Here is a 20,905-nt window from a genome sequence, read left to right as displayed (position 1 = left end):
AGATGCCAGGGTCACAGCTGGAGAGCGCTGCAGCAGCAGCACTAGCCTCTCCAGGGGCACTCTCCCTGCACGCCCCTCCCCCATCCGGACCTGGACCGGGATCAGGACTGGCGTTGGAACTGACTGGGCACAAGCCTGCAGCTGCTTTTCAGTCATGGGTGTGTCAGTATGGCCCTAGTTCGGGCGCAAGAAGCAGCAGTGAGCCTACCGAGCTGCGGAGGCAGCAGGCGCAGTGAGACCTGGATGAGGAGGAGTGGTGCAGCGCCCTGCCGGGGCTCGGGCTCCTGCCCAGCCGCCAACCGCTTCAGGCACTACTACATCCCTTGGGGCATGTCGGACTGCTGGTTTTGGCCTGATCCCCGCAGGCCATGCTGAGGAACCCCACTGGTGCACAAATCCGTTCACTGGGCCTCTAGTATAATAATAAATCTTTATTTAGTTCATCTAACTACAAAAACAAAGTATTCTGTACCTAATAGTTCTTAGAAGAAAATTCCCAATGATTTAACAAACTGTAGCATGTTTTCTGGGCTGAATCCATCAATAATTAATTGTGGGAAATTATAAAGTCTGAAATGACACGCCAAAGTTTTCTTGAGATAAGAGTAAATTGAATAGAACCGTGGTAACCTATCAGTTATATTCTTCTATTTACAACCTATTCTATGCTACATTTATGAGTTAGACATTATTTTTCTGATACTCTTCACTCCACTGAGTTATAACCATTCTCCAAAACAAACTGAAGTGAGATAATGAGTTTGTTATTTGTACCTTTCAGTATAATACCTGTGAAATCAAAATAAGAAGGATTTCTTGCTCACTGGATGTAAATTTTAAGAATATATATAAATGCTTTTGTGAAATTTAAGACCATTTATTGGATTGCATGGATAAAAACACAATTTAAAAATAAATTTTCTTGAGGTAAATGATCAGCATTTCTTGAAGCGTGTAATGAGATTGCACCTCTGTCTTCTTTTTATGATTAATACGTAAGTTATTCAATATTTAGAGTAAATATACAAATAGCTTGTTTATGAGCTAAACAGTTCAGTAATTCTTTTTAAGTCAAGGATATTTTCCAAGTAATACATCTAAATATTTCAGAGAACTCATATCCTAGATTGTGGAAGAAGCTTCAGTTAAATTCAAAGAAAAAGAATTTCAATTTATAAGGTTGATTATTCTTTTCAATTTTAGTTCTAACAAAATAGGAAAAAAACTTTTTGAAGTAAAACAGATCCTTTAAACCAAGAAGTTTTAAGTATGTATATTTTAACCAATTAACATTTGTACATACTTATGGATATGCTGATACTCAATAATTTAATGACCATAGTAAACTATGAATTATAGCTCTTTGCCTTTAAAATTGATAGAATTTAACAGTTTTAAAGATGAAAGTTCTATAAAATGTAAAATTGTTATCAAATTTCAAAATAATAATTTTATAAATAGTGTACATTGTGATATTGTTTCTTAGATTTTCTAATTCACCCTAATTTGTGGATTTGTAGAAAATGAAATAACAGAAATGAATAGATAAATAAAATACATAATGGCACTAAGTTTTTCTTTATAGCCTTTTCTAAAGAATTACAAGGAACACATCAAAATGAACCATAGTTCAACTGTATTTCTTTCTCATAATCATTACATTAAGAGAATATTTTCTAAATGATACAGCTGGATTCATGAAGTTGGATTTTTTTTTTCTGTCATTTAGAATTAAATGTAACTAGTTGAGACAGTTCTGTGTTTTTTTAAATAATTACAAATTTAATAAGTTTAGTTGCAGGAAGGTGATAGAAAAATTATGACAAGTTATTACTTCTGAATGATATCATGGATATTATCATTTATTTTCTTTTTGTCATTGTGTATTCTAATATTTCTATAGTGACTGTGACAAAGCTGATAATATTAAAAATAATTTGTTTTTATTTTTGAGTTATCCACTTTCCCTCAGAGAATGCTGAGTGTTAGTTAATTTCAAAATACAGAAATCAAGTTTCAATAGAACTGTATGTCTTTAACCAAGTGTCATTCTAGAGAGGAAATATTAAGGAGACAAATGAATCAAATTAAATTGATGAATATGCTGAAACCGGTTTGGCTCAGTGGATAAAGCGTCAGCCTGTGGACGGGCGGGTCCCAGGTTCGATTCTGGTCAAGGACATGTACCATGGTTGCGGGCACATCCCCAGTGGGTGGTGTGCAGGAGGCAACTGATTGATGTTTCTCTCTCATCGATGTTTCTGTCTATCCTTCTCCCTTCCTCTCTGTAAAGAATCAATAAAATATATTTAAACAAACAAACAAATAAATAAATAAATAAATTGATGAATAAAAAGAATTCCATACATTTTTATTTCATCCTCACCCTAGGATATATTTATTAAATTTAGAAAGTGAGGAAAGGAAAGTGAGAGAGAGAAACATTGATTGGTTGCCTCCCACATATACACCAACCCAGTTAGAACCTGAAACCTAGGTATGTGCCCTGACCTGAAATCAAACCTGCAACCTTTTTGGTGTGGGAGGATGCTCCAACCAACTGAGCAACCTGGCCAGGACAGAATCTCATACCTCTTAAAAGATATATGGAAACACATTTTTGCACTGAGAATAAGCAGACTTTCTCTAGCACCAATATAAAGGGAACTATCTATTGGTCTGTAAGGTAGATGATACTAACAAGTTAGGGCTTAAAGCATTCTGATCACTGGGCTCAGAAAAATCATGTTTTATACCCCAGTAGAGGCCCAGTGCACGAATTCATGCATGGGTGGGGTCCCTCAGCCTGGCCCGCTATCAGGGACAATCAGTACGAGAGGCCAGAGGGAGGGACCGCTGGAGGTTGGCTGACCATGGGAGGTTGGCTGTGGGAGCACACTGACCACCAGGGGCCAGTTCCTGCACTGAGCATCTGCCCCCTGGTGGTCAATGTGTCGTCATAGTGACTCTTGGATTGGTTGTTCAGTCAACCGGTCATAACTGTCTCTTAGGCTTTTTTATATATATAGATTCCCCCCAAATAAGGAAGTTTGAGACTGAAAACCAGTCATTTAATATCTCTGAAACTCAAATTACTCTTTCCATAAAATAAAAAATAGTAATAGTTGTTTTAAAGGCACTTTAACATTTTATATGATTCATTCCTTTTCCTCCTCTTTGTAGAAAAAACAATTTTTTAAAAGGTAACGATATTAATCTCTACCTATTTGTTTCTTGATTTTACTTTTACTTCTGTATGCACTGATCCTGAATATGTAAATTTAAATAACTCCAGTGTTTGAAATTTATGTTTTTTTGCCTACCTTTTAATGATTGTACTGGTTGAATTAAATTACACTGAGTGGCCAGATTATTATGATCTCTAAACGCATAATAATCTGGCCACTCAGTGTATATCCTATATAATAAAAGGCTAATATGCAAATTGTGCCCTCGACCAGGAATTTGACCAGCCGACAGGCCGGCCAACCACCCATGTCCCCTCCCCTTGGCCAGGCTGGCCGGACCCTACCCATGCACGAATTCATGCACCGGACCTCTAGTATATATATGAAATTAGTGCACGGGGGCAGGGGGTGTCCCTCAGCCCAGCTTGCACTCTCTCCAATCTGGGACCCCTTGAGGGATATCTGACTGCCTGTTTAGGCCCGATCCCATCAGACATCCCTCTGACAATCCAGGACTGCTGGCTCCCAACTGCTCGCCTGCCTGCTTTCCTGATTGCCCCTAACCATTTCTGCCTGCCAGTCTGATCACCCCCTAACCACTCCCCTGCCAGCCTTATTGATGCCTAACTGCTCCCCTGCCAGCCTGTTTGCCCCCAACTTCCCTCCTCTGCCGGTCTGGTCACTCCTAACTGCCCTCCTCTGCAGGGTTGATTGCCTCCAACTGCCCTCCCTTGCAGGCCTGGTCCCTCCCAACTGCCCTCCCCTGCTGGCCATCTTGTGGTGGCCATCTTGTGTCCACATGGGGGCAGTTTCTTTGACCACATAGGGGCAGCTATCTTGATCTTGTGTGTTGGAGTGATGGTCAATCTGCATATTATTCTTTTATTAGATAGGATAGAGGCCTGGTGCATGGGTGGGGACCAGCTAGTTTGCCTTGAAGGGTGTCCTGGATCAGGGTGGGGTTCCCTTGGGGCGTGGAGAGGCCTGGGCGAGGGGCCTGTGGTGGTTTGCAGGCCAGCCACGCCCCTGGAAACCCAAGCAGAGGCCCTGGTGTCTGGAATTTATTTACCTTCTACAATTGAAACTTTGTAGCCTGGAGCAGAGCCAAGCCTCCTGCTGGATCTGTGGCTGCTGCCATTTCTGTTTGGATTTGTTTACCTTCTATAATTGAAACTTTGTATCCTTGAGTGGAGGCCTGGGCCCGCCATCTTGGTTGGGGTTAATTTGCATACTTGCCCTGATTGGCTGGTGGGCATGGCTTGGCTGGTGGGCGTGGCTTATGTAGCAGAGTGATGGTTAATTTGCATATTACTCTTTTATTAGAGAGGATATATATATATATATCTATATATATACACACACACACACACACACACACACACACACACACACACACACATACTGTGTGGCCAGATTATTATGCATTCAGAGATCATAATAATCTGGCCACTCAATGTATTTTCACACAGAAAGCTGAGCTATCCATTTCTAACTTTCTCAGAAAATACTAAAAGTGTAATAAACTTTTACCTATGAGAATTATTCTTTTGCTTTAATGATTGTTAACTTTAAGATGAAATTTGCTTTATCTGGATCTGGTAACAATAGAATAGTTTATGTTGGAGTAGCCTTCTCACAGGTAAACAAATCCTAAACATGATGTAAAAAAAAAAAAAATACTGTTTGAAGGGTCTGCAGAGGGACCACACACAGAGAAGGACTAGAGAAAATTCAGCTCTTGAATGAAGAGCTGCTCAGGTGATTGCACTGCAAGGTCATTGCAAGAATGACATGATAACAGAAAATAAAAAGGAACTTGTCCAGAGCTGAAAACACGGTTAAGGAAAACAAATTCCTTATAACGTTCTTGAAATTTTCTCATAAGTTTGAGATTGTTTCAAGTAAAAACATAAAAAAGTAAAAGTTAAGTAAATATAAAGACAATTTGAAAATCAAATGATGGAGGATAATTTACCATGAAAAACTAAGCATTGGAAAGCTAGTGTATGTCTATTACAGTAAGGTAAAGTAGATTAAAAAACAACAGCACTATCGGTGATAGAGACATGCTAATAGCTGAGGCAAAGAAACAAGCCTAAACCCTAACCGATTTGGTTCAATGGATAGAACGTAGGCCTGTCTACTCAAGGGTCCAAGGTTTGATTCCGGTCAAGGGCATGTACCTTGGTTGCGGGCACATCCCCAGTAGGGGGCGTGCCGGAGGCGGCTGATGGATGTTTCTCTCTCATCGATGTTTCTAACTCTCTATACCTCTCCCTTCCTCTCTGTAAAAAAATCAATAAAACATATAAAAAATAATAGAAGTTTTGAAAGTTAGTTTTAGAAATAAATCACTACATTTAGTGAATTAAGTTGTATGTTATATAAATCCAGCCAGAGCCATCGAGCCAAAAGCTTGGCATCAAATTCCATCAGCTATAAAATCCTGTTACAGTGGATCCTACCAGTAAATAGATAAATAAGCTCAGATTTTATTCTAGAGCATCTTTTTATTTCTGTGAAACAATAAGGATGTAGAATAAACATTCTATTCTGACATGACTCACAGTGCTACAAAACCAATTTTAACTTTAAAAGCTATACTGGAAGTTGTTGAAGTTATATTTAAAAAAATATTTTATTTGGTATTGTTCTGTATACAAAGAAACACAAGGAATAGAGTTTTCCTAAGGTAGGGTGAATTGTAGAGTACTTTTATATTTGACAAGAATTGTGGCTAAAAAATCTTACATTCTGGTGGCAATTACTAAAATATTGCTGTTGCTGTTTGTTCCTATTAGTGATCATATACTTGGAAATGAAATATAGCATGGAAATGCTGCATTTTACTGTATGTTATAAAGCATACATTTTTATATATACAGCATCTTCCTCTTTTCATACTCAAAATATCTGAAAATCTGCCTTCTTTTAAGTTCCTTTGCTAAAATATGAGAAAGTGAAATGCTAGACTTTGTGGATAGAGTCAAAATAACACAGAATCACCACTCATTTTTGAAAATGGCTTTAAGGAATTAGCAGCTTGAGTATTTTTAACTTGCCTCAGCCTTTGTTTCATAAGAAGTGTTTATAAGGAAAACATGAGGGACATTTCAGATAAGAAAAACTCTCCCGATTTTCTTACCATCAGTAGCAACTTAATTTTAAAGGATTTTCTATCTTTTTTACTATAATTCTTGAATTTACTGTTGCTCCTTATTCAGTATGGTTCCATGGACTTCCATGTATCTCTCCCGAACCCTATCCCATCCAGAGATCACTCTCTAGGCAAGTAACTATCTGGTGTATACAGAAATGATATCAGATTTTATTATGGTGTGGAAAATTTCAAGTCACAAGCATGGTTATAGAGGTCAGCTCTGAACAGCTTTGTCATTAACTTCTCCATTCAGTTTTCTGCAGTATTCTCAGTTGCTACCAGATCCAATCCTTGATAGAGTGCTCATCTTCCCAGAGTTCCCTCAATTTATTTTTTAGTGAAATACTTCCAAGTAAGGAGTAGAAATTTCTCAAATGACAGTTTCAAATAACCCAAGGTTGTAGCTACATTTCATGTCCTGGAAAACCAGAAAGCATATAAGCCTGACTGTATCAACCATGTATCTCCTCCTCAATTTATTATATTCTCTTACAATTCTGATTATAATAATTTCTTTCTAGTTACATAAGCCTGACTTTCAACTACATCCCTGACATTAATATCCCTGACATTTTTCATAGTATATCTCTATTCATTAGGAGTTTAAGTTGTATTCACATACAATGATATGATACAACTATAGAAAAAACACAAAATATTTTTGTAATGCAAAGGATACATAGACTATAAACAATTGGAAACATTTTGCTAAATATCACTGTAAAAAATTCTACAAATCTCTACCCTTGATAGCATCCTTCACTAATATGACATCATAAGAATATTCTGGGCTTGCTGCCTAAAGGTGCCCTCTATGCAGAGCTGGATGAACTCCAGGTAGTTTATATGCTGCTGTTGGCACAGTGTATAGATTTATACATCATTCTTTATTTTGACAGTGTACTGATATGGAGTTAAGCCAACGTACAAGACCTTACGTTATACATGTAGCTCTGCCTCATGAAGGGCTGAAATAGTCTTTGCCATTGTGCTTTCACCTCACAAAACAAAACAAACAAAAAATGCAATAAAGAAAATCGTATAAGCTTTGTTCAGGACTTTAAAACAGCAGACTAGTGATTCTATTGCATCGGGGTCTTCATTTGAATGGCTTGAGGTCAAGTCTGACTTCAGTATAACTCCTTGTGATATGAACTTCTTGAATAACACAGCTTTTCCTTCATCTCAGTTTCCTCTTACCTTGTTTGTCTAGCTTACTCTGATGGCCAGCCACACTTTAACAACATGCAGAATGGATGCTGTTTCTCACAGCAATTCACCTTAAATACTCAATTACTAAGCCAGAGAAAGATTGGTCTAAAACTCTTAAGAAACATCTCACTTCTTACTATGATAATCAATTTTCTAAAGAGTAACATATACCTTTACAAAATCATGAAGTAAATAATTTATAGAGTATTTTATGCAGTGCAGTCTGTAGCAGGTACATTTTCACTACCCACAACTATAATGACCTTTAAGATGCAAATTTTTTAAAAGGAGAAATTTTCCAGCCTAACAATAGGATTACAGAACTCTATGTAAGCTTGGCAAAAACAAAGGGATAAAAATTATACTAAATCTATATGGATAGTATAATAACTATAATTAATGTAAAACTATTTTAAATTCAGTTAGGATTTGTACCATGAAAATTTAACTATCTATCTATATATAAAAGACTAATATGCTAAGTGTCCCTCTGACCATCTGGCCAGTTGCTATGATGTGCACTGACCACCAGGAGGCAGACACTCAATGCAGGAGCTACCATGACATGCATGGCCATTTACAAAGAAATGGCACCATGGACCTGGAGCTGACAAAGCAACCCTTTGCTTCCCCCAAGTGGGACAAACTACCACCCCATAGCAACAACCCACCAAAACACAGCCAACACTGCCAAGACCCCATGGTGCAAAATGTGGCCCATAGCCCAGCCCAGCCCTGGAAACAGTGGCTGTGGGCACCCGGCAATGATGTCACATAGCAACGCCCAGCTTCCTCTCCCTAGGGACTAGCCTCCTAGGAGTTTCTTCAGCCCAGGAATGCAACTTGCTTTATAGCCAGGTGCAAACATTTTACATTTTAACCAAGTGTCTGTGAAGCATTTTCCTATACCTCATCTCATTTGATCCTCACAGAAGTCCTGGAGTAGGTAGATAGGTGATTCGGTGAAATCCTATTTTCTTTTCATTAGCCAGAAAACGAAGATTTAGAAAGTTTAGAAACTTGACCCAACTGAAAATAAGTAAGAAATGGTGGATCTTGAAAATTACTTCAGGTTTTCTCACTGCGCAGAATATAGTCAGACACTGCTGCAATTAAATATTTTACCCTTTGTTCTCCCTGTGTGATCTAAAATAATAATCTGCTTCATGTTGATATTTACTGTGGTGTTGCTGACAATTACCTGAAAGAGAAATTGGGGTGCCTTACTGGGCTGGAAAAAGCTCTTCTAAGTCAGAAATCAGGTCTAATTAAGCAAGTTTATCTATATTGATAAAGCTCAAGCTGGAGCCAATCGCACGCGTGTGTTTTGATCTGTCATTGTCTATTGTGAATTTGGTTGACGCTTCTATTATAGAGAAAGGGCAAATAGCGATATTAAAATATTTCTTCTAATTAATTTCCTTTCAATGTGCAAAAATTCATGCACTGGTTCTCTAGTATATAATAAATATCAATTTTGAAAGCATTATGCAAAGTGCCCTCATCTCATCAAACTCCTTTTATTTATTTATTTTTTTCTTTTGTTAATTCTCACTCAAGGATATTTTTTCCATTGATTTTTTAGAGAGTGGAAAAGGAGGGAAGAAGGAGGGGGGTCTCATCTCCAGGATGATCATAGCCTAGAAGTGTCTATCTAAGAAAACTTAAGGCTGCCAAAAGAAGTTACTGTTTTTTCCAGCCAACGCCTGAAGATAGGGCCCCTGTCTCCCCATGTCTGTGGGAGGGTAGGAGCTTAACTTTAATAAGGGCCAGTTAGCAATCCCAGACAAACCCTTTTCCTTCCAGCTTTTTGTAACTTTTCACTTCCCTGACAGCAGTGAGTCCCTACTCACCTCCTTCCCTAATACCATTCTCCCTTGAAAAAACAAAAGTTGATTTAAATTTATGTTGAACTCTTCTCTACTGTAATAGTATATAGTATATACTAAGTAAAATTTGTCCTTGCCATTTTATCTAGTGTCTGGCTTTGTTTATCTTTGATATGGTCAATATCAACAGCAGGAAAGTGATATTGGTACAATTCAAGACCTTATTCAGATTTCAACAGTTTTACCTGTGTGTGTGTGTGTGTGTGTGTGTGTGTGTTGTGTGTGTGTGTGATTTTATACAATTTAATCACATGTTTAGAACCATATAACCACTACCACAATTAAGATGCTGGCTGTTCCACCACTACAAGATCCCTTTTGCTATCTCCTTATAGTTATACCTTTCTCACACATCTCCTCCCATCCTATCACTATAATTTTGTCACTTAAAGAAGGTCAGATACATACAATCATCCAATATATTCTTTGAAGTAAACTATAATTCCATTGCAGATACTACAAATTATTCTCTATATAAATAGTCTGTTCCTGCTTATTGTCAAGTAGTGCTCGTGATATGGATCTAACACAGTGTGTTTAACCATTAATCTACACAAGGACATCTGGGTTGTTTTTAGTTTGGGCTATTACAAATAAAGTGCCACATATACATTTTTGTATCAACATAAGTTTATTTTTCCTCTGGGATAAATGGCTAGTAGTGAGATTGCTGAGTCATGCAATAAGGGTATTTTGTTCTGTTTTGTTTTTATTAAAAAACTGCCAAAATATTTTACAGAGCAGCTATGTCATTTTACATTCTCAATATCATGGGAGAAATTGTTTCTCTGTATCCTTGCCAGCAATTGGTGACATAGTACATTTTATCATGGAGTAATTAGCCTCATCATGGTGAGACAGGTCATATTATAATACATTTGTAAGATATTATTTAAGTGATTACATAAATAATGAATTTTAAATACAGAAATGTACAAGTAAAACACAGTATATTTAAGTGAAAAATGTGTTATTCTTCAGATTGCAATGTGTTGCTGCATATGGTTTTAACATAATTTCCACTACATAGAAAAATTTTGCAGACTTGCATTAGAAGAAATAAAATTGCTGGTATTTGGAAAGTTTCTAATAACATTTCATAGTCTCAGAAATTGAAAAATACCAAACTAACTGCTGTTACTGAAGTAAGTTATGAAGTTGGATCAAGCAGCTGCAGAGCTGTCTAAACAACACAAAGTGGAGCAAGCATTTGACAATTACTCATTTCTGACAATTTAAGTATTTTGTAGCTAAAAGTCACAGTGAATTATGCAGCTCACAATGTGCTTTTCTCCGTGTACTTTTCTCGTCCATTTTGACTTTTGGAAGCTGACAAGCCCTACTGTTGCTTAAATACTTAATTAAATTTAACATTTTGTGTGTTCAGTTACCATGAAATGCTAAAGTACAACTCTATATTGGAATATATTTTTTCATTAACTTTTATGTAAAAAGGGAGTTTCTCTGCATGTTATATAAGATAGCATTTATATGTGTATACTTACAACTGTGTATAATACACACACACACCTCTGCATCCCTTATGTATGTGTATGTGTGCATGTTTTTCTCAATATAGTCAAAATTTATTGAGCATTTCTTATGTGCCAAGCATTATTATACAATTAATAGGTATATTATCTCATTAATTATGAAACCATCATGTAATATATTTTAAAGTGAAGACTCGAAGTAGTTAAATTTTAATCTAGAGGCCACATTACTATCCACTACCCTATATTTTATTAACTTTCACAGAGAGAGGAAATAATCAGACTTGAATAAATTTGTGTTACATTGAACCATTTGAGCAATTTTGCAGCTCTGATGGACTGGTTGGCATCCCCCCACCTCAAACTCATACACACATTGACTAATTTTCTGAGCAGAACTCAAAAGATTGTTTCATAATGTGTTTTGAAAGCATTTATACTTGTAGTTACTTTATATGATTTGCTGATCGTTATAGATTCTGGTGATTTATAAAAACTCGATAAAAATCTACTGCCAAAAAATCTGTTTTGAAGCTTTCTTAGTTTCTTTGAATACATCCTGACTGGATGTACATCAAGTAATTATTTTTCATTGAATTTCTATTAAAGCTTCGGATTTTCCATATTTAACTCTACTGACCCTCCTGATTAAAACTTATATATGTACATGCATTCCTCTGTGTGAAAGATTAGTAGTACCTGCTATTTCCCACCAGAATACCGTGGGTTGTTACCTGCCTTGAGTTGGAAATCAGTTTGCATTTACAGTTGCCAGTTTATCCAACCTTTTTATTTGTGTAAGGTTTTTGGACACAACTCTCAATTCTTGTAGAGAGAGCAACACATTGTGCTTTTCTACGGTGACGGTGACGGAGAACACGAGGCCCCAGGGATGCATCTCTGCGTGAGGGACCCTGATGGCTTGCGGCCTGGAGATGATTTTAGAACTGGAGGCAAACGGCAGGGGGAGAGGGGACTGCAGAGGCAGGAGGGGGCGGCCTGCTTGAGCCTTGACAGGAGCAGCATGTGCAGGGCCACCAATGCTCTCACCTCGGTCTCCTGATGGCAGAGCCCGGCGCAGGGCTGTGTCTCAGCTCCCCCTCAGAGCTGATGGGCCCGCAGTGGGGTTGGCAGAGGCTGTGGCGGCGGATAGGGAAGCCAACTTGCTGCAGGGTGAGGCCTAGGAAGAGCAGCACCCCTGCAGGCCTGCTCTGCCTCGGGGACCTGGCCTGGGAAATTGACTTGATGGTTTGGGGGAAGGAGCCTCGCAGAGAGCAGAGTGTGGCCTCCAGTTGCTCCGAGGCCAGCCCGGCCTGTCCACGTGCCGCTGGGAGGCGCCAGGCCAGACCAGGCTTAACGCAGCCCATCAAGACTGCGGGGTGTTCTTCCCTGCCATGGGCTCGGCAGCGGTGGGTGCCATTTCCGTGATATGCCCAGTGAGATCCATCTTGCTAGCTGACTGCTCTGGGGACCTTGGCTGGCTCACCGAAGCCGGGGGCCGTGTGTGAAGGCCGCGTGGCCAGGAGCTGTGCACGGTCCTTGGGAATTAACTGCAGGCGGCCCCGGGAGCTGAGTGGCTTCCAGGAGCCAAGGTGCTTCGAGTCAATACCCAGCAAGAAGCGGGGGCCCTCAGCCCACCAACTGCATGGGAATGAATTCTGCCAACAGTCCCCGTGACCTTGGGAGTGGGCCCTTTCTCCAGTCAAGCCCCAGTCTGGCCAACACCTTGATTGCAGTTTTGTGAGACGCTGAGCAGAGGACACAGGTCAACCAGGCCCAGACTAGGACCTGCAGAAATTATAAGATAGCACGTCTGCTGTTTTAAGTTGATATGTTTTTGGTAATTGTTTTGTATAGCACAATAGAAAACTGGTATTAGGCCAAATTGACTGAACTCCCAAATTCGTTGAGATTAAATTTCCACCAATGTAACTATTAACCTGAATTACAGACAATATTTTAAAAGTTATATTTTTGAACAGCTGAGCGTGAAGTAGAGATTTGTATCCACTCTACACACACACTTGATTTTTCTTATACGTGTTGAATCTGGTATTCGTATCATTTGTTTTCCCCCCCCCCCCACTTAATTTATGTTCCATCTCCATTTTAGTACATGTAGATCTACCTCATTCATTTGAAATGCTTCAAAGTATTTTATAGCATAGATATAGTAAAATTTACCCAACCATCTCCTGAGGGATGGGTTTTGTTTTTGTTCATTTTCTGTTTTTTGTTATCACAAACAATATTATGAGATGCTTAGTGATTGCTCTTTTTATTCTTGTAAGAAAAGTGCGTTACTGGTCTGAGATCTAATTGTAATATGAACGGAAACAGCATTTGAAAAGATAATATAACACAATTTTTTTCCAAAACCATTTAAGGTTCGCTTGCAATAAATGCAGTTACTATGGCAGAGAAAGAACGACTTCGTGTTAAGATGAAACAAAGGCCATGCTTCCTTTGATTTCAGAAAATACACTATAAGTCGTATAAGAATCGAACCTGCTGTCATGCAACACGTTACGAGATTAAGAGTGCCTAGGCATGAGTAGTCGTAACTACAGGCAGTAAAAAAGTTCTGACTCCTGTACCAGTCAACGTTTTTTTTTGTGTGTTGGTGACAGATTAATTTCTATATCAGTAAAACAAGCGGAACACTCCACATTTATTGTACTTTGCTATCACATTCTCTTAGCTTATGTGGTTGCTATGCAAAATGTTGTGAATGATTATAAAATACTTGGTACTTGTCTTGGAGGCGGGATTGGGATAAAACGTGGGACTTCTTAGGATTGGTTCTGCAGAAGTCTTGATTAAAGGACCATCGTTGAAATCCCGGTGTGACTGCAAGGCTAACGTGTTTTTCCTGTGAATAGGGTATTGCCTGTGTTTCCTTAGAACAGTTCATTTTAGTCTCAGGTTGGAAGGAAACAGAGTGAAGAAAAATGCTGATGTTCTCTGAAGGGAAGGAAAACATTTAGAACATGTAAGTTGGACAATGAAGTAAAGAAGGGAGTTGAAAGATAAACTTAAGGACAGGAAGTGCCCAATTTATAAAATTTATAAAAGTTAAGAGCAGAAATTTTTGTTTCATAATCCATTATTACCAGAAAAGGACAGACAGTGCAGGCAGTATACCAGAACATGCAAGAAGTGTCATGATGAACTCATTTCTATGGAAATGACCGTCACAAAATATTTAGCTCAGAGAGGAAGGTTCTGAAAAAATTAGCATGTCAAGACTGAAGACCCGGAGAGGACCAAAGCCTGAAGCTATCTTTTAATTCTTTCTCATTTTTCTTTCTTCAATTTTACTTCATTATCCCTTCACCTTCACAAAAACCACTTGCTGTTCTCTCTGAGCTAGAACATCAGATCTTAGAAATGCTTAAAGCTTCCAGACTCACAAAATAAATGTATAAAAATTAAACTTAATAAAAAAAAACATAATGGAAATTATGTGTCTGACCTATTTTCTAAGCTTTTTAAGAGGGAAAATAAGTTAGGTGAGCAAGATTGAGACCCTGAAAAGAAAAAGGCTTTAATATTTTACCCCCATTTCTGCTGCAGCATCAAGATACCATGAAAGACAAAATGTCCTGCAGGATTAGGGGATGGTTTTATTTAGCTGATTTCACAGGAAGAATAATCATTAGTGATGGAAGTCTCAAAGAAAAGGAAGGGGGGTTGTGATTGTATAGATGCAGATAAAGAGTCATCTTTGAATCATACAAGAGTCATGAGAAATGATGGACAGCAAAGCATAATGAAAAAGGGTGGTTCTTTTGAGGTTAGCTCTTTCTGGAATAGATGTGGTAGGAGACATCACTAATCGCTGGGAGCAAGTAGCCCAGGTTAAATTCAACATTCACTAGTTGATATGACCACTAATTCTCTGTTCTATTGAAAACTACTTTTTGCCCTGACTGGTTTTCTCAGTGGTTACAGTGTCAGCCTGTGGACAGAACATTCTCGAGTTCCATTCCCAGTCAAGGGCACGTGTCTGTGTTGCAGATCCCTATCCCACGTGCATGAGGCAACCAATGGATGTGTCTCTTTCACATGGATGTTTCTCTCTCTCTCTCTCTCTCTCTCTCTCTCTCTCTCTGTCTCTCTCTCTCTGTCTCTCTCTCTCTCACCCCCCTCCCTTCCTTGCACTGTCCCTAAAAAAAAAACAATGGAAAAAATATCCTTGGGTAAAGATTAAAAAAAAAAAAATACCGGTACTTTAAACTGCATTGTCTATTGTTTTGTTCAATGTCTAGTGAATAAGGGCCCAAGTGATAAATTCCTTTTAAAAGTCATTTCTGGCTCAGTTGGCGTGGCTCAGTGGTTGAGCATCAACTTATGAACCAGGAGGTCAAGGTCCATGGTCAGGACACATGCCCAGGTTTCAAGCTCGATCCCCAGTAGGGGGTGTGCAGGAGGCAGCTGATCAATGATTCTCTCTCATCATCGTTGTTTCTATCTCTCTCCCCCTCTCCCTTCCTCTCTGAAATCAATAAATGTATGTTTTAAAATATATTTAAATATACATTTAAATATATATTTCTAAGACAGAATACTAATTATCTTGAGAATAATTGATTTTTTCTGTTTGAAAGATGAGACAGAGGCCAAAAACCAGGACTCCAGGCTTTATTAGAGGAGAAGGACCCCTGCCGGGCTGCCTTGCAAAGGAAGAGAGCACATGTGCAGGAGTGAACACGCCTTTTGAGGAGAGGAATGGGAAAGGATGGGGCTTAGGGTACTCGGCACGTGCTGATTGGTGGTTTCATATAAGGCGCATGATTAGGCACTTAGGTACTTAGGAATCAAGGGCTTAGGGTATTTGGCAGGTGCTGATTGGTGGTTCAATGTATAGTCCATATAAGGTGCCTGGTTAGGTGCTCAGGAATGTCCAGGCTGCAGGTGCAGTTTATGTCATACTCTGTCCATCAGTTGGGAGAAGGGAGAATCTATCACTTTTATTATACAGTGAAATTTATATAAAATAATTGTTAAGTTTTATTTCTACCTAAACTGAAAGTCAAATTAAATACTCAATTTCAATTACAGCGACTCTCTCTGTCTTTATACACTGAGTGGCCAGATTATTATTATCTCTGAATGCATAATAATCTGGCCACTCAGTGTGTGTGTGTGTGTGTGTGTGTGTGTGTGTGTGTGTGTATATATATATATATATATATATTAGAGGTCTGGTGCATGAATTTGTGCATGGGTGGGGGTCCAGCCAGCCTGGCCAGGAGGAGGGGACATGGGCTGTTGGCCGGCCTGCCTGCTGGTTGAACTCCTGGTCATGGGGACAATTTGCATATTAGCCTTATATTATATAGGATATACACTGAGTGGCCAGATTATTATGCTTTCAGAGATCATAATAATCTGGCCACTCAGTGTATATAGATATGTATGAATATATATGTATTATGGTATGTATGATTGTACATTATTTCTATAGCATTGTTTATAAGCATTCTATATTAACAGATTTATTGTTTGAACATTTTTTTTTAATATCACCCAAGTCTTTTTGACAGGAAGCAATATAGAAACAATACTATTAGCTCAATGAGAGCAAGGTCTATTTAATTTTTTTTGTTGCTTCTTTAAGCTCACATTTGTTGAAATTATTTATGAACAATAAAGAATTTTGAATTGAGTCTTTGGGGACAATGGTAGCAGGACAAGAATTATGTGCCTACTAGTGAAAATGGTTATATAGGAATTATTACAGTAAATAGATATCAAGCAAAGTAATTATGAAATAAATGGTTATGGAGTAAAAGAGAATAATTCCAAAAGTCATGCCATGTCAATGATATGCAAATCGGGGATGATATAAAAACTCAGAAATATTTGTGAAGTCTATTTTTGCATTATTGTCTTTTTCTGGATTTTCATCAGTTGACTAAGAGGGATTGGACATGTCAAAGGGAAGAACTTGGAAATGCGTCAGAAGCAACTTACTTGGGTAATTGTTATTCCTTCTACTAAGATTGTTATTAAAATTCTTCACAGTTTTACACTTCAGCTGTTCAGATAACAACAACAAGTATTCATTGAGAAAAGTAAAATAACTGATATTTGGTTGTCTGCTATATACAAAGTAACATTTATATACATTATCTGATTAGATTATGATATCTTTGATATCACAATATCCATAGCCATGCTACTCAAATGGTGGACTGGCATTTTTTGGAAAATGAAAGCGCATATTCTCCGGACCTATCCTAGACTTTTAAAAAATCAGAAATTCTGGAATCTCTATCTTAACAAGCTACCCAAGTAATTCTTAAAAAAACTAAAATTGAGAAGCACTGGTTTATGCCATTGTACTAAATAGAAAAAGTGTCAGAAATATTAAGCAACCAGCCCAATTCCATGCAGCTAGGGAGTTGCAGAATGAGAATGGGCACTGAAATAAACAAACTCCTTTTTTTCATCACCAGCTCTTATATCTTTAATTCACTAACTCACAAATCATTTCTGTAACCAGCCTGCCTGCTCAGTCTCTCCTGTTTCCCTTGTTCTATGACCTCATCAGACCCATCAATATATTCATCTCCCACTTTCTGTTTAGTGAATAACACTTGTAAATTTACTGCATTCTCTGTAACAGATTCATGGTGAATCATTTAAGCTGCTTTATTTTTAATATCCTAAACTTACTAGATTTCCCTTGTATTACATTTCATTGGTGAAACTCTCAAGTCATATGTACCTGGATATCAACTGCTGTTGTGATGGCAGCTCGGCAGTGCTGGGAGTAAATAATACAACTGGAAGCTTAGGATCCATGGAGATCATCAATCTCAGCTGGATCTTAGCAATGTCAAATGTTATTCCATTTTTTCCTTTCTTGACTCTCTGTCATATTTTTCACAATGCCTATTTTAATTTTCTGTACTTGTCTCAAACTGTGTTAATTTTGCTACCACTTTCCTCTTTCTCAAGATGTGACTTTGCCTTCTGTTTAGAAGATGAAATAGAGGCAATTATGTAGGAACAACTCCATCAAGTCACCATCTAAATATACCAACCTAAATAAATTTGTATGCTAAACTCTTTCCCTTGTTAAAAAGAGATACAGTCTCTTAACTCTGGTCACTGTATCTTATTTTCTTCTACTTTATTTGGTTGAACATTCTTTCTTTATTCTTTATCTTCATCTTTTCTCTTTATTATATATTATCCACATTTAAGCATATTTAAGGCTTTCTCATATGATAAACATTATCTGAGTAAATAGCAGTAGCTATCACCCAATTATATAATCCAGAGTTCTATGAGTTACTTTGAATTCTACATTCCACAATCATTCATTTAATAAATTTATTCAACATATATTGAATTTTATGTTGAAGATGCTGTTTTATAATTATATGTGTAATGTTTCTTTGTTATTTATATGTGTCCACCTTGCTACCATTAAATTTATTTTCCTACCAACAGGTAGATTGAATAAAACAATAAAATTCATCATCACATTCCAGTCTTAAATTCGTTTAGTATCATTCTATTACCCTTGAGAAGAAGTAGATGTCCTTGGGAGAGCTTGTGTGCTTGGTTCCAATGGCCTCTGTATTTGAAACTGTCCCCTTGCCTTCTATGGACCAACTTGGAATCAATTCTTTAAATTTAACACTTTTTTTTTATTTGCCTCTAAGTTCCTAAACTTCCTGTTTCTTCTCTTTTAACTCTCCTATTATTCACCTAGTTTCTACCAAACCTCATCATAGTCTTTGTGATGTCTCCTGAGAAGGACAGAGACCAGTGTAACTATGACACACTATCAAATTAGACTTATGGTTCATTTCAAATGATGCATCTTATTGTCAATGCATATTTGATGTTTATATTCTCCATATTAAAAGGTACTTTACAAAATGAGGTGTTACAGAGATATAAACAAAAAAAAATTAGATATTATATTTAACTCATTATTAAGATGATGTTTTAAGCAGGTTAATGGGAAATCCAAAGACCAGAGACTTTTATCATTTGGGAATTTTTAAATGAGTGTGTGAAAATGGAGGCAAAGAATGCTCACTGGTGCTGGAAGGAAGGCAACTGAGCAGACTGAATTGGACATAATTTTGCATATCTATTGACAGTAATTATTTTTCACTGTTATCAGATACCTAAAACTTACAGAATTGTAAAATAGTTCCAATGAAAGGAAAGGTTCACCTGTCACATCTGATACCATTAGAAATCCTATTGACCTGTTAAGCCCCATCTCAGTAATTTCCTCTATGAAGATTCTCTTAGGTCAACCCTAGTCTAGTTCACCCTCCTCCTCCTTCCACACTAATAACTGTTTCATCTCAATCTTTGTGCTACTGCTATCTTTGGCACTTGGTACATTCTTCTGCTTGGCAGGCTTCACTGAAATTATTTTGATTGAAAGTATATATTCTTTATTAGGAGACAGAAGATAGAAAACTTTTACCTTTTATCTTTGAAACTCAGTGTGCAAATATTGAATAAATTAAAAAATGAATAATATAATAGTGATAATAAGGCAATTTCTCTTACTTTTTATAAAGAGAACTATCTAGATTAACATTTTGTCAGAGAGTAAAACAGTTTCCTTTAAGATGAAATACCAGGGGTAAAATAAAAGTTGAACTAAATGTTTTGAGGTTCTAAAGTATTTTCAATTTCAAAAGTCATAATGATGAAAGAAATACATATATGGAGTTCAAGGTTGTAACTGGTGCCAAACCATGACCAACAGCTTTCTGCTCAAAATGGATATTGTCGACATTTCAGCCACTGTGGAATAGAAGACATCAAAGGAGATTTTATCTCAAAATGCTGCTTTCTAAACAGCACAGTCATATAATTTGTTTTTCTTTTTCAGCAAAGTAGTGTCAAATTGCAGTGTAATAGCATAGCGTGGAGACAACTCTGATGGTGAGTTCCAGGAAGGGCATAGAGTCAGAGCTATAAGGGTTAGCTATGACTTTGGCTCCTCCTAACCCACTTCTCTTAGAGATTGCGGAAAGGGTGTAAAGTATAAACAGATTTTACAGAAAATGAAATGTTTTGTGAGGCAGAATGGCAGAACATTTTTATATTTTATAAAAAAAGAAATTAGACTTTTCTAAGAAGTTGGCTTTTTCCCATAGCTCTGACGACTAACACAAAGCACAGCTTGACTGATTGTGTTCTTTGTGTCTTTTTCTCCATTATCTTTGTATCACAACCAAGTTCCCACGATATCCATTCAAGTTTTACACAGGAGTGTAGGCTTTGTACATTTAGAAACTTATTAGCATGTCTGGTTAGAGATGGACTGAGAAATACTACTATAGGATAGTTTAGCATTTTATGCAGTGCATTGTAGAAAACATCAGTACTGTAAGATTTCAGTAATGGTGGGGGTATTTCAAATAAAATTAAGCTGGTTCCTTTTTATAAAGATTTTTTTCATGTTATTTATTTAATACTAGAGGCCCATTGCACGATATTCGTGCAAGAATAGGCCCCTGGCTTCACTCCCAGCCGCCCGGGAGCCTGCAAATCCCCGCTCCCCAGCCGCCCAGGAGCCAGCAAGTCCTCACTTCTGTCTGGAGCACCACTCGAGTAGCTCCCTCCGCCGCCTCCCTTCCCCTCATAGCAGGCTTCACTCTGCTCTGCGCCTGCGTATGCAAATTAACCACCATCTTTGTTGGGTTAATTTGCATACTCGCTCTGATTGGCTGTGGGCGTAGCAAAGGTATGGTCAATTAGCATTTTTCTCTTTTATTAGGTAAGATAATGTGCTTTTCCAAGAGAGCAAAGTGCACAATTCCTTTTTCAATTTTTTGAATGATGTGACCTTTTTCTTAAGAAGAAATTTCAGATACTTTATAGCATGTAACATAAAATGTTACTCTACCCATATAATCTTATTTTGGAAACAAACAAAATGCATCTCATCTTCTAGTATATAAATGATAT

Source organism: Eptesicus fuscus, chromosome 8 (genome assembly GCF_027574615.1).
Source record: "Eptesicus fuscus isolate TK198812 chromosome 8, DD_ASM_mEF_20220401, whole genome shotgun sequence".
NCBI lineage: Eukaryota > Metazoa > Chordata > Mammalia > Chiroptera > Vespertilionidae > Eptesicus > Eptesicus fuscus.
This window is presented reverse-complemented; position numbering follows the sequence as displayed.